The sequence below is a fragment of the Crocodylus porosus genome, unplaced genomic scaffold, assembly GCF_001723895.1.
Source record: "Crocodylus porosus isolate Cpor-Errol unplaced genomic scaffold, CroPor_comp1, whole genome shotgun sequence".
NCBI classification, from domain to species: Eukaryota; Metazoa; Chordata; order Crocodylia; family Crocodylidae; genus Crocodylus; species Crocodylus porosus.
In genome coordinates this window covers 12,435,682-12,449,160 of record NW_017728924.1, presented here as the reverse complement: position 1 = coordinate 12,449,160, position 13,479 = coordinate 12,435,682, and the positions used below count along the sequence as shown (strand labels likewise).

The 13,479-nt window shown below is 48.1% G+C and overlaps 1 protein-coding gene across 5 annotated transcripts in view; it reads right to left on the bottom strand.

Moving 5' to 3' along the window:
- ARHGEF9 (Cdc42 guanine nucleotide exchange factor 9) overlaps positions 1–13,479 on the bottom strand; it is a 327,093-nt gene that overhangs the window by 304,275 nt on the left and 9,339 nt on the right. The window contains exons 1-3 of one of the 5 annotated variants that reach the window (XM_019540349.1): positions 9,178–9,259; positions 8,976–9,070; positions 4,339–4,510 (exon numbers count right to left, since the gene is read on the bottom strand). The gene's annotated coding sequence lies outside the window, so the exon portion shown is untranslated. Of the gene's footprint in view, positions 1–4,338; positions 4,511–8,975; positions 9,071–9,177; positions 9,260–13,479 lie in introns of those variants that run through there. The other 4 variants (XM_019540353.1, XM_019540352.1, XM_019540351.1 and 1 more) reach the window with 4 other exon arrangements.

The window sequence follows — 13,479 nt, the reverse complement described above, 5'->3', positions numbered from 1 at the left end:
GCCTTCTGTCTCTTGCCTCTGCAGTGCCAACATGTGCATGTGGGGAAGTAGCCACAGGCGCCTGCAGGACCGCTGCCACCTGCCGCTGGAGCCATAGCCAGGATCAGACCCACCCACTCCAGCAGCTGGTGGTCACAGTGGAGGTCTGGGTGGTGGACCTCACCCAGGAGGAGGTGCAGCTACAGGTATGCCATACCCACTGAGCCGAGCTCACGGCCCTGGAGTGGCAGCATGTAGAGCTGGTGGAGCAGCAGCTCACCACCCAGGGGAAGCTGTGCCATGCCCCTCACCCTGGCCCCTGGGTACCACCCACCACCCCACAGCAGGCCCTTGGCAGCACCCTGGAGAAGGTCCTGCAGCACCTGCTGGCCATAGACATCCCTTGGCTTCACCGCAGCCCCCAGACCCACAGGGGAACTGTCTGCAGCTCAGGTGGTGGCTGCCTGCTGCTAGGCTCTCCACCCTGAGTGGCCCCACTTTTCACCCTTTACAGGTGGACTAAGGGGTGGGGTCAGACACCTGATGTGTCTTTCAAATTTGGGGAATGGGGTTTTTATTTTTGGTTGGTGGGGAGCATGATGGAGAAGCACTGCATGTGGGGGGAGGGGAAAGGGGGCTTTGTTCGTTGAGGGGGGAGGGAGGAGGGATGGGGGGGTTTGTTTTATTAATAAAGTTTGCATGGTTTCTCCTAAATCTGTGCCCTGGAGTGGTGCTGGAGGTGGGCAAGGAGTTGTGGGGTGTGGATGGCAGGGCAGGCAGGCTGGCCTGGGGAGTGCAGGAGGAAGGGGTCTGCCAGAGCTTCCTGCAGTCAGTGCCTTAGGCCCGGCTGGCGGGCGCGTGGCTGCCCTGGGGCCTGGGCAGGGGGGCCTAGTGGAGCCAGCATGGCCAGCACCATGACCAGCAGCAGCGCAGGGCTCTGGTCATTGCTGACAGGGCCAAGCTGGAGCAGTGGGACAATAACCACTGCTGGCAGGGGCAGGGGCTGGAGCTGGAGCAGCTGTGGTGCAGGGAGGGAGCTGCAGCATGCTGCTCCTATGCTTGGCACACAGCTCCCGGGAAGGGGGGGTGGCTGGGACCAGAGGGCAGGGGTGTGATTTTAAGATGGCTGCCAACTGCTGGCAGCAGCCTCTGGCCTCAGCATGTAAACAGAGGCTAGAGCTCCCCCCAGGGGCCACAGGGGCACATGGCAGGCTGCTCTGATGGGACTAAATCTAGTCCCAAGTCATCTCTCTGCAGGTGTAAATGTCAGACTATTCCTGCTAAAAGTAAATTTAATGCAACATAAATGCATATGTAGATGGGCCCAGAGCGAGGCTACATCCCAACTCTCCTTTCACAGTTGCACCCCTTTGGCTGGTCATCCCAGTTTAGCCACACCAAACAAACCAGGACTCCTTGCTAAAGCAATGATCCTGAAATTCCTTACATGGGGTAATAGCTGTGCATATCAGTGAAACAGCCTGAAAAGCCTACAGGTACACATCAGTAAGGCTAAGCAGCACTGAGCAGATAAAAGCCCCACATTCCCTTTCTCTCAAGTGAACATGGGCAAAGAAAGGGAGCACTGGAAAAGATACAGACTTAACAGTAAATGGACACGTGGCCCCTTCCCACCCCCCACTCCTGCTACAAGGGTGGAAAACCAAGGAATAGCACAGCAGTGTTTGCTGTGTTCCCTTTCTGTGGGGCTCATTGCTTGTAATTTTGTATCTCTCTAGACAACATCCCACCCCTGGACTGTGCAATTGGTCATTACATTATTTTTAATAATCATGATTATGGTGGCCTAAGGTCCAACCCCTCTCATCTTAAATAATGCATGGACAGAAGGTAGCATGTAGTCTTTGCTCTGCTGTACATAAAATCAAAATCTGCATCAGTTGGGTGATTGTTTGCAAACAGACCAGGGAACCTCTCACATTTGTAGAAGCACCAGGAACTCAGATGTTTATATGAGCTGGTATGTGACCCATGAGCCCGCAGATCCTCAAGACAGTATTTCTTTTTACATGAATTTCACTTCTGTCCTCTTCTTTAGTTTCCACCAAGTCACTTGGGCCAGTGAAAACATTTTTGGCTCTGGAAACAATAATGGAAATGGCCAGAGATGAACTTCATATAAAAAAAATGCTGTCACAGACAAGACTAATGAATGAACCCCAGCATATAAAAAAAATGTAGAAACTTCCCGGCAAAGTGATTGCCCGTCACAGGATCTGGCTGTAATACGGTACGGTCCTGGTTTTGCCAGCCCGAAGATTTTTTGGACTCTGCAGACCTGTCCACTGCTCTTTGGCAACTTAAGCATTTGCTTGGGAATTAATTTCACCCTTTATGATTTGTCTCTGCTTAACATTGGTGTTTTATATGCCAATTAAAACCTACTTACAGCTCTAGTTTGAAGACCCAGGTAGTTTCTGCTGACTTGGCTTGGAGCTATATAGTAGGTCTGTGTGAAGCAGCTAGTATTTGCTTCAGATTCGGCCAATTCAGGGGACAGAAATTTGGTTCAGTGATTTGAATTACTGTCCCGAATTGATCTGGCCAAATCTGATTTGAAGATTTGGCTGTTGCTGAATCTCCAAATTATCCAGAGCCATCCTCCACCCAGCAATGGCTGCCCTGCCCATCCCTGCTCCCGGCACTTGGAAAACAAAAAGCCCCAACTCAGAGGATACTGCCAGGTGGGGGGTGCTCCCCACTGCCCCACACTGCATGGGGGGCTCTGCCAAAATTCCCCCAACCCTCCCTGCCCTCCCAGACCCACAAGGGCTGCCTCACCTGCCCCAGCTCTGGCCCTTTAAGGAAAAATAAATAAATAAAAATTTCCACTCACTGGATGCTGCCTGGTGGGGGGCAATCTCTGCTGCCCCCCACTTCCCTGCAACACACTGGGAGCTCTTCCACAAGCCCCCCAAAGCCCCGAGGCCCCTGCAGAAGCTGGTGAGTCTGGGCAGGGGGAGGGTGTTCAGTGTTTTTCTTCTTAACGGGCCAGAGCTGGGGCAGACAGAGCAGCCGCAGTGGGGGCAGGAATTGCGCAGAGCCCCCCACATAGCATGGGGCAGTTGTGGGCAGCGGTAATCTCCCCCTGCCCAGCAGCACCTGCTCAGCTGGGGGGTTTTACAGCACCAGGAGCTGGGGCAGGCAGGGCAGCCATGGGGGTGGGCTGAGGGAGCAGGCAAGGGATGGGACCATCGCCCCATGGTTCCCTCCCCCTTCCTTCAGCCCCTCCTCCCCTGCCCCCTACTTACCAGCTCCGAGTTCAACTGCAGGTCCCTGCTGCAGCCACCAGGGACTGCCCAAATCACCAAAGCTCTCCAAATCTTTTCTGAAGATTCAGAGAGCTCCGAACCGATTCGGACCTTTTAATTGGTCCCCTGATTCGATTTGGATTTGGAGATTCAGCCACCGAATTGGGCCAAATCTCCTCCTAATCAAATCACCACCTGAAGCTTCCCACAGCCCTACTAAATGGGGGAAAATAAAATAAAGAAACCACACTTTGTTTTGTGTGGGGTTTTTTTAAAATACACCTTGCCAAATGGGCCTGTTCACCTGTTAGAAGCTCCAGAACTAGCCAAACACTCCAACTCCCAGGGCTGCTCAAATCATTTAGCACAAATTATTGTCAGTGACTGTAATCATTAGGGAAAGAAGAATGTAACAAAATGGATTTTTAGCTGGAAAGGGAGAGTTTTTAAAATTTAAAGTTACAAGACAACTGCGTATAGTATGATCAAAGGCAAATTCAAAAGAGCTACTTTTTCGTCTAGTTTTTGTTTTACTGGATACCATTTGAGGAAAACAAGAGTGAAAGGGAACATGATTAGGCACAAACACTTGAGGGATGCTTATAAAGAAAACAAGGAACCAATTCTCATTTGTCCACCATGGGAAAACAAGTAGCAGCAAAGCCAGATCCTGAGTGGCAGCTAATGAGCTCTCAGAAAAGCAAGGTACAAACCACCTCTACAGAGCCAGCTCTAAGTGCAGTGAGGGCACTGTGTCCACTTCAGAGATGTATTACTTTTGAAGACCAGCATTGAGATAGTGCCCTTTTGTGTTCCCTCCTACCACACCTTTGCCTGACCCTCTGAACAGCATGCAATTTAGTTGCTTCTGTGTCAAGGATGGGGATTTAAGGAGACAATCTATTTTAAGGATAAATGGGTGGATCAGAGATTTGATAATATGGAACCTCTTGCCTTCAAATTACCAATTCCAATCCCTGCCAAGTTGCTGCTGTTACAAAGCACCCTGCACAAGATGAGTTTGATAGTCTCTGTTTTGTTCCCAGTGGCCCCTTCCCTACCCACCACCACATGCACAAAAAGGCACCTTTGTTTCCCTGAAGGAAGCCAAGACTTGAATTGAAATCCATGATCCAGCTAACTGAAGTACAGTTATGGTGCCATGTTGCTCCCCAGGTGACAGTGGTTTTGGGAACAGAGGACTTCAGTATGCCAGTTTGGTCAGTCTCACAGGCTCTCCATTGACTCACATGGACTCACTGGAAAAACAGAAGCAGGATCTATTAAAATACATTTTAAAACCTGAAAAGAAATTAAAGCTCCATTTGCAACCCCGTTTGTAAATCACTCACACAACAGAAGCCACACAGCTCCTACAGCCACCCCACCACAGGCTGGCATCGAAGCAGACCTATAGGAGTGTTTAAAAGGTCAACAGGCCACTGTCAAATACTCCAAGCAGGAAGACAAGCTTATTTTTGTCCGTTTCTCACCAATTAAGCATGCGGGACTTTTTACATTCATCATATCTCTCCCTTTCCCATGCTATGCATATTTGGCAGCTGCTGGCCTTTCTCCTTGTGCACATGAAACTCAACCCTCCTCTAGAGAAGAGCCTGTATGTTTGGCAGCCAGCTCCATGCAATTACTTAAGCACCTGGGCTTGTATGAACCACCTGTGTAATAAGCATTCAGCTCTCCCAGGCTTTCAATCCAAGTGAAAAAATTGTAATTTTGCATAATCTGCATCCAAAGCTTCTAAAACAACAACAAAAAAAGTTCAGTGGTGGGTAGCAAATTAAGGTGCTGTGGTCTGTTCAATCTTTGCACAGTTCTCGCGAAGTAAAACAAATGGGGAGCTCTGCATTAAAGGCCTGACTTTGCTCCTTACAGGGTGCATCTACACATTCATTAATGTGTCTTAGATACTGCGCATTTAGTTTAGTTCTTCCTTAATAAAGTACTAACTAAATACACAGTACCTAGAGCTACTGCACAGTAGTGCCAGCGCATGGTTATTTAGTGACACTTACTTGCGCATTAGCCTAATAATACTGCACAGTAGGCTATTCGCACACTTTTTGCTATGACATGCTACTGAGCAGTGTTATTAAGCTAATGCACAGTAAGTCTCTCAAGTAGATGCACCCACTGAAAGCTAATGGCTAAACTTCACTTGATTTTAATGAAATCCAAACAAGGAAAATAATTCCAGGATTGCCCAGAGGCCACAAATGAAATGTGGAACCCATTGTGCTAAGCATGGTACAAACACAGGAGCAGATAATTCCCCATTGGGCCTACAGGTTGAACAGGCCAAAGAGAGCAGAAGGGAAGTCACAGGCAAGAGAGGTCAGATGAGATGAACAGCGACAAACACCACAGCTCCTTGCAGAGCAACCTTAGGTCCTTGAGAGATTCCCAACCCCAAGACGTGTGTGTTAATGTTGCTTTCTAGGGGCCCAGCCTGCAAGCATAGGAATTCTCCTCTGGAGAAGCTGTAACAAGCAATTTCTGCTCCCTGGGGTGCAGTGGTGGCTAAGCTAGCAGTTGCTGCTGCCGCTGCCATGCTTGTGCCCATCCTGATGTGACATCAGGGACTGATGTCCTGTTTGCCCACCCCTAGTGACACTACTGCTCCTCAGTGCTGGGGCAGTTATAAATTGTCTCCAACCCCTTGACAATCCCTTCACAAGGTAAGGACACTTAAACAGGCTCAACTACCAAGCTCCAGAACTTGCAGGCGATATGGGACTCAGGTTGCTTTGCTTGAGCCCAAAGATGGCTAGCACCCATCTCACCAAAAGGAACTCCTAAGAGGCCTCTGGACTTGCTGTGTCCTTAAATATTTTGGATATATCTGAACAAAGCCAAAACTGTGAAGACAATGCCCTATCAAAGGGTAAAGCAATAAGCAATCATTTACTCATTGCTAGGTACTTGATGTAATCTTGCTAATGAAGCCAAGTTTTAATACTACCCAAACGAGTTCAGCTAAGTGACAAGATGTCAACCAAGCCCTTGTAAAGAGTATTGACTGGGACAATCTGTGACTGACATCATTTCATCTAACTGTGAATAAACTCTGGTCTTATAATGACTTATGCACAGATCTGATGGCATGATGTTGTTACAAATTATGCTCTTAAAGCCACGTGCAGTTCGCTCTAGGCTGGGGCAATAATCAGGCACAGCAAGTATCCAAAATCAAATACAGAATCTTTATTTGCTCGAGCGCAGTGCCTCTTTGGGAGATGGACCCCGCCTACTAGTTATCATACTTTTTTATACTTTTCAAGGTGACAGCGTTAGTTCGTGATTAGCTCATGCTCGTAAAAATACCCAGTCTTCTATTAACTAATTCACTATTCTATCCAATCAAGCGGCACTGTGAGCGTGAACATCGAAGTTGAACTCTCGTGAATTATTTGCCTCATATATTTTGTCTCAAGATGTTTCTTTATCTTACAAACACAATCCATGCCGACTTTCAAGGTTTCCCTGTTGACGAGACTCCCTGGTTGACTGGATTCAGCTGGCTTCATATCTTATCAGTAACCCTCACACAGTACCAGTACCCCTCTTCCCTCCCAGCCATCTCGTAAGTGCTGTGTCCGCTTTTATGAAATAGAGGAGAAAGGACAAAGACACGGCCTCACTTTTAGCATTACAAAGCCTTGCTTTTAGCCCTACAAGTTTCATATACAACGATGTTGAACTGTGTATGACCCAGAATGCAAAACTGTGGTCAATACAGGGTTAACACAACCGCTCAAGATAATACGCTACTTTCATGCAACTTTCTAGTTAAAAACACCCTAGGGCAAGAGTCCTCTCACCACAGTATGAATTACCATAAAACCTGACCACTCACAACTCATATTATTCCCCGAAGTGTTGTTCATATGTGGCAGACTTACTGACAGCCCGGCATACCACGGCTTGGAGAAGCTTCATTGTGATTGGTGGAGCATGTCTACCAATCAGGTAATTGCTGAGGGGCTAGCCCCACCCCTGCCTGGAGTGGGGGAGGAGGGGAGAAGAGCCCCGGACCTGATTGAAGCCTGCGTCTTGCAGGTCTGACCGCACTCTGGGGGCGGAGCCTCCAGAGAGCATAAGAGGAGCAGTGTGCCCGGCACACACCGGATGTGCCAAGGGACGGAAAAGAAAGCTGGGGAAGAGCAGCCCAGCAGGTGAATGCTGTTGCCCTGAAGAGCCCCTGAAGACACCTCTCACCAGACAGGAACAGAGGATGGCTTCGGCCCCAGTCGGTGTGAAGGGCAGCGCACGGGCCGCGACCCTGGGAGCTGTGCAGCAGCTCAGGTCTCCAGCCACTCAATGCACAGAGCCTCAGACCCTGGAGCTGCGTGAGGCAGCTCAGGTCTGCAACCCACAGCGTGAGCCTGGGAACCTGGAGCTGGCAGTGCAGTGCAGCACAGTCTGGTGGGACTCCAACCCTGGCTATCGCTTTAGGTGGCTCGGTCCCCCATTTCCAGGCATGTGGCCATGACTCATGTGCATGCTCGGTGCGCAGCAGGTCCCAGGCAGGGACCTGGGCCTTGGACCTGCAGAAGGCAGCCTGACCCCCGGCCACGAGCAGCGGGCAGAGCCCTCGGTGCCCAAAGTGGGGCACAGGGCTGCGAGGGGCTCGAAGGCCCCACAGGAGCTGGGAGCCTGCTTCTGCTGAAAGAAACCCTGGCTGGGGTGACAGGGACCCCACATCGCCCATTGGGGCTGTAAGTTACTGGGGTAAGCCTGTGGAAGGGGGTCTAGCAGAGGGCCCTGTGGGGAAAGGGTCCCCAGCAAGCCCATGAGGGGCTGAGAGGTACTGAGGCCCCTTCTTTCTCCCCTTCTGGAGCTGTGCCAAGGCCCCTGGCATCAAAGGGGAGTCTCCAGTACTCACAGTGATGATGATACCCTGAAGGGTGTGCAGGCGCCTCATATTTTGTAGGCAGCGCCTTATATTTTGTTATTTCTAATGTGAGTTGCTTAACATGCGTGTGCATGTGTGCATGTACATGTGTGCGCACACTTACCTATACTTACCTGTTTCAGATCAGTTACTAACCTGTGCTGGGTTTGAGCCCATTAGTTGTGGTATAATTTCCTAGTCATCAATTATAGAATATAGCCTTATATGTAAAACTATATATTGTATGCATTTATTAATATCACTTGTTGGGTTATATGTATATTAATAAACCTGTATATAGTTAAGCTTTTTGTGTCCTGGCCTGACTTTATAGAGAACAGATCCCTCCCACAGCACTCCTGGCTGGCCACTCGTCTCTTCTATTTGGAGAGGGGAGCACATACTCGTGTGCACCCAGGTTACACGTAAAAGAGCAAACCCCTCAATTGGGTTGCCATCATGACACGGCCTACCTCATGATTCTCATTTTGTCAGCCTGAACCACATCCTACAGAAATAACCAAAGGGCACCTGCCCTTATTTCTAATCAGCACATATTCCTGGGGTGGCTACAGAGATTTCTTAAAGCAAGTCGTATTTAATAGATAGATTTTTGCTTTTGTTATAGTGTGATTTATGAAGTGGAAGCAAGAAGCACAAATACCAACCAGGGTTCAATTCTCTGTCTAATTAAGCCAGCAAAAAGATCACGCAGACTTAAGAGGTCCTGGATCCAGCCCAAGTTACAGACCAGCTCTCCTCAGGTATTTGACATGCTCCACAATCCCAGTGCTCAGGAACTATTGCCCTACCTTGCTGTAAACTTACACCCTCCAGAGCCAGCCAAGCTCACTGTCTATTTTTCCAGCCTATGCAAAATCAGGGTACTCCAGGATCCTGAGGAAGCCTAGGAGAGCAATTGTTGAAAAAGCTCTGATTTAAAAGATGTATTGGCCTGGGGGGGGGGGGTTTGGATTCTCTCAAGAGATTCCAGGGATAGAGAAGAAAACTCACTTAACATTTGGTGGCTTGCAATGACTCCAAGGCTGGCAGAAAACAGTTTCAGAACAATATTTTGCTGTCACAGCTCCTGGGCAAGAAGCAAAAAGTACTTTTATTAAAGATGTGATGCTGTAAAGCTGCCCTGTTGCTTGTGAGGGGGGCAGAGGGAAACCCAAAATGATAACATGTTTAACATGTAGAGCTTCCATCTAAAATGGAAATCTGCAGAAACTTTTCATGTTTTCATATTGTGAAAGATTTTCAAAGCTACCAGAACATTAACACTTCACCTGAACTGTAGCTCCACTGAGTGGAAGAAGATATCAAAGTAAAAGTTAAGGCAAACTTTGAGGAAAAATTCTCTTCAGTGGGTGAGATTCATCAGGGCCAGCACAAAGCCTGTAAAACAGGGCTTAAGAAGTACGCATGCTTCATGCTGGTCCTCTCTGAAGGAGAGAGTTTCATCCAATGAAATTATCTTCACACAAAAAATAGACTGCCAAGGGAAGTGTCTAAGAAACTGGGAAAACAAGCTGCAGAGCCCAGTTTGGTTAATACAGTAAATGGTGGCATTGCACAGAAGTCTTGCAAAACGCCCAGACCAGACTGGATACCCCAAGTAGCTATATACTGGCCTTCATACGGAGCTGGGGGATCTCATCGTCACCCAAACAGGGGCCTATCAGTACCTGGAAGGGACAGGCCCACAGAACATCCCAAATCCCAAGTGTCAATAGGTGGCACTTTTGTTCTAACTTGGTACTGATGCAATGTGACTCCATGTTGTGAGGAATGTTTGGTGTTCCAGGAAAAAAAGGTAAATTCAAAGTCCAACTGCTTGGAGCATTTAAAAATCTCTTAACAACATTCACAAGAATAAGATGACGGCCCTGTTATTTTGTCTAAATTGGTATGGCAATTATTTGGTATGGTAATTCTTATTACCACATATATAAATTGGTATGGTAATAATTATTTTGGCTACCTGCATATGGTATTTTATGCCTACCTAAAATTCTTTGTGAGATTTAATAGGAAGCAACATTCCTTTTTAGTTTGTAAAATAGCATGGCGATGTGCTGTTAAATAGGCTTCTGTGTATCACCCCAAGATGAATGCACAACAGCAATAGTGAAGTGATTCCAGAGCGCGTATGTGTAAAGCTTGTAGTATTTCCTAAGATCTTTGGGTTTACAAACTGCTATACAAGTGCTTTTTCTTTTTTCATGGACAACCCATTCTAATCCTAAATGACCTGGTAGCCCACTTGAACATACCGTGTCCCATACACAGCTTTTGAATCATCTTTGTCTTCCAATGGTGGACTTCCACACAGGTACAGAAAGGAGAACGTCACCTGCAGAGACCATATCTCTAGTGGGATTATTTAGCAGCTCCTAAGAACTAAGCTCAGGTTTTAAGAGCTGCCTCATGAAAGGATGCAACATGTCTACTGCTCTCAATGAGGGTTTGCAGCCCCTGAACTAGAGCAGTTCTTTCAGTAGTAAAATTCCCTTTTAGCAGCACCAGAGCTGAGCAACACAACACAGCCCTGAGGACATGAGATAAATAGTCTTGTAGCAACTTCACCAAAAACAGAGAACAAGTTCAGGCCTGCCTTGTAACATGTCGGAGGTCTTCTGCCTAATCGGATAAAAATGAATACAGCCCATGTGTTCTTTTTCCCCCCTTGGAAAGACTTTAAAGGTTTTATAAGGATTAAAAGCCACACACCTTGTTCATGCCCTCTACCTAGCACCTCAGAAACATCTCATCTTCATTATAGGAGGAAGACTGCTCAGACAAAAAGTATTCAGTGGTTAGATTGCTCCAATAAGTTCCTCTTTCCTCCATTCAGGTACATGACTGGTCACCAGAGCTAACAAAGGGTCTCTCCTAGCATTTCCTCAGGCTAAAAAGCAACTTCAAAAGTACCCCTAAGGCAGAGCTGGGCCTTACAGTCAAAATCGAGGAGCCTTATGTTTCCAACTGAATCATCAGGTTTGGCTTTAACAAGTCACTCCTTTGGTTTGACAGCACCCCAAAGCTGTTTTAAACAACTAGGTAAAAGAATTTGGATAGGAACAGATACTCTTCCCCATACACACATACATTTCTTTCAGATCTCTTAGTCCTAATGTTAGGGACCTACCAAAATGGTGATGGGGGGGGAGTTGCGGAAAACGTAAAATCAGGTGAGGTCCATGAAAAATGGCAGGCTCACTGCAACACAAACAAACAGAAGGCACAATTTACCAAAAAGAAGAAAGCATGGTGGGGGGAAACAGGGGGCAGGGTGGGGCTGCTCCTAGAAGGAGGCAGGGAGGCTGCAGGCAGTTGCACTGAGGTCTGGGGCTGGCCACGGTAGGCAGCCGGGAGGTTGCAAGTGGCTGCACTGAGGCCCACAGAGCCATACTCCAGCTCCCTGCATGCATGCACCTGCTGCCAGCAAAGAGCCAAGCTGGGGCTCCACGGACCCCAGCAAAGCTGCTTGCAGCCTCCCAGCTGCCTGACACAACCAGTCCAGGACCCCGTGTAGCTGCCTGCAGCCTCCCTGCTTGGGGATGGCCTGAAACTACAGTTTAATTAACCTGATTAAACCCAGGGAAGCCATTATTCCAAACTTAATGCACGGATTAATAGCTTCCCTGGACTTAATCATGGAAATTAAGCTACAGTTTCGGTCCATCTGGCAAGCTGCAGGGAGGGGCAGAACTGCTGGGGCCCATTAGCCAAACAGAAGCTGGGGGTGGGAGGGGCAGGGACAGGGTTGTGCTCAGCCCAGAAAAAAAAAGTTGCAGCCAGCCCTGGGATCTGCCCTCAAATTTGGTAAACCCCTACCTATTGTTCTTCATTTTGAACAACCCTGTGCTCTCCAATTTTATCTAAAGGTAGAAACATGCATAACTACTGCTTACAGTAAACGCGGTCACCAGGCCAAAATGCATGTAATCTTTCTTGGTTCTGCTTTTCAGATCTAATACCTTAATGGTACAGTTTATCTTCTTTTTTTTAAAAAATGGTTATATTCAGTGGTTAATCCTGTATAGAAAACAGGATGGTTATATTCAGTGGTTTGTATGGAAAAATCATCTTAAAAAAACCTAAAAACTTACTCCTCAGCAGATCCAACTTTCAGTCACAGCTGTCTCTTTTCAGAACAAAAGGTTTTTTCCTTCGGTTTTAAACTTACAAACAACTCAGGAATCAGAGTTGAGTTCTAACCAGGCATCATAAGCAAAACTAGCAGCTATGTTTTAATTGTAGACTCGTCATGAGTGATGTGCTGATTATTACAATAGTAACACATGGCAGTGAGATTGCATGTTATGCCTACAAAGTGCTAAGCAAATACTAACTCAGAAACCCTGCCCACATGCCTGCTGGCAGGTATATATCATCACCCTCATTGTAGAAAGGCATCAACGGAATCACCAAAAACTTTCACGATTTGTGCTGGGCATCAGAGTAGAGCCGCCAGGTCTACGCTCGGACCAGAAAGCCAGTTCTACATCCAGGTTTTGGATAGGGTTTCCTTGTCTTGGGATTAGCCACAACAATGCAAAAAACTGTGGGTAGACTCAGGGCTGTCCCTAGGGTATGGTGAATTGGGGTAACTGCCCCTGTGCCCTGCGCTTGGGGGGCTCTGAACTTTGACATCTGAGGGTTGCGGCAGAGGTGCTGCCGGGCACCGTGGCTTGGCTCAGCTCAGGGCCCTCTGCCACAAGTGTATCCCCAACCCAGCCCACTGTGGCCTTCACCTGGTATGGCGCCAGAGGACTGGAAGAGGGCCAACGTGGTTCCCATCTTCAAAAAGGGGAAAAAGGAGGACCCGGGAAACTGTAGGCCAATTAGCCTTACTTGGATCCTAGGCAAGCTGTTCGAGAAAATTATGCTGGCACACATCCACGAGGGGCCAGCAGGGGATTTCATGCTTAGGGGCAACTAACAAGGGTTCATTAGAGGCAGGTCCTGTCAGACCAACCTGGTGGCCTTCTATGATCAGATCACCATATCCTTAGATGCAGGGGTAGCAGTGGATATAGTCTTCCTGAACTTTCGGAAGGCCTTCGACATTGTCTTTCACCCCGTTCTCATTAAGAAACTGGGGACTGTGGTGTTGACACCCACACAGTCAATTGGGTCGCCGACTGGCTGGAGGGCCGCACCCAGATAGTGGTGGTGGTGGTGGTGGTCATTTTCAACCTGGAGGGATGCGGGCAGTGGGGCCCCCCAGGGCTCGGTCCTCGGGCCCGCACTGTTCAACATCTTCATCAGTGACTTGGACGAGGGGGTAAAAAGCACCCTGTTCAA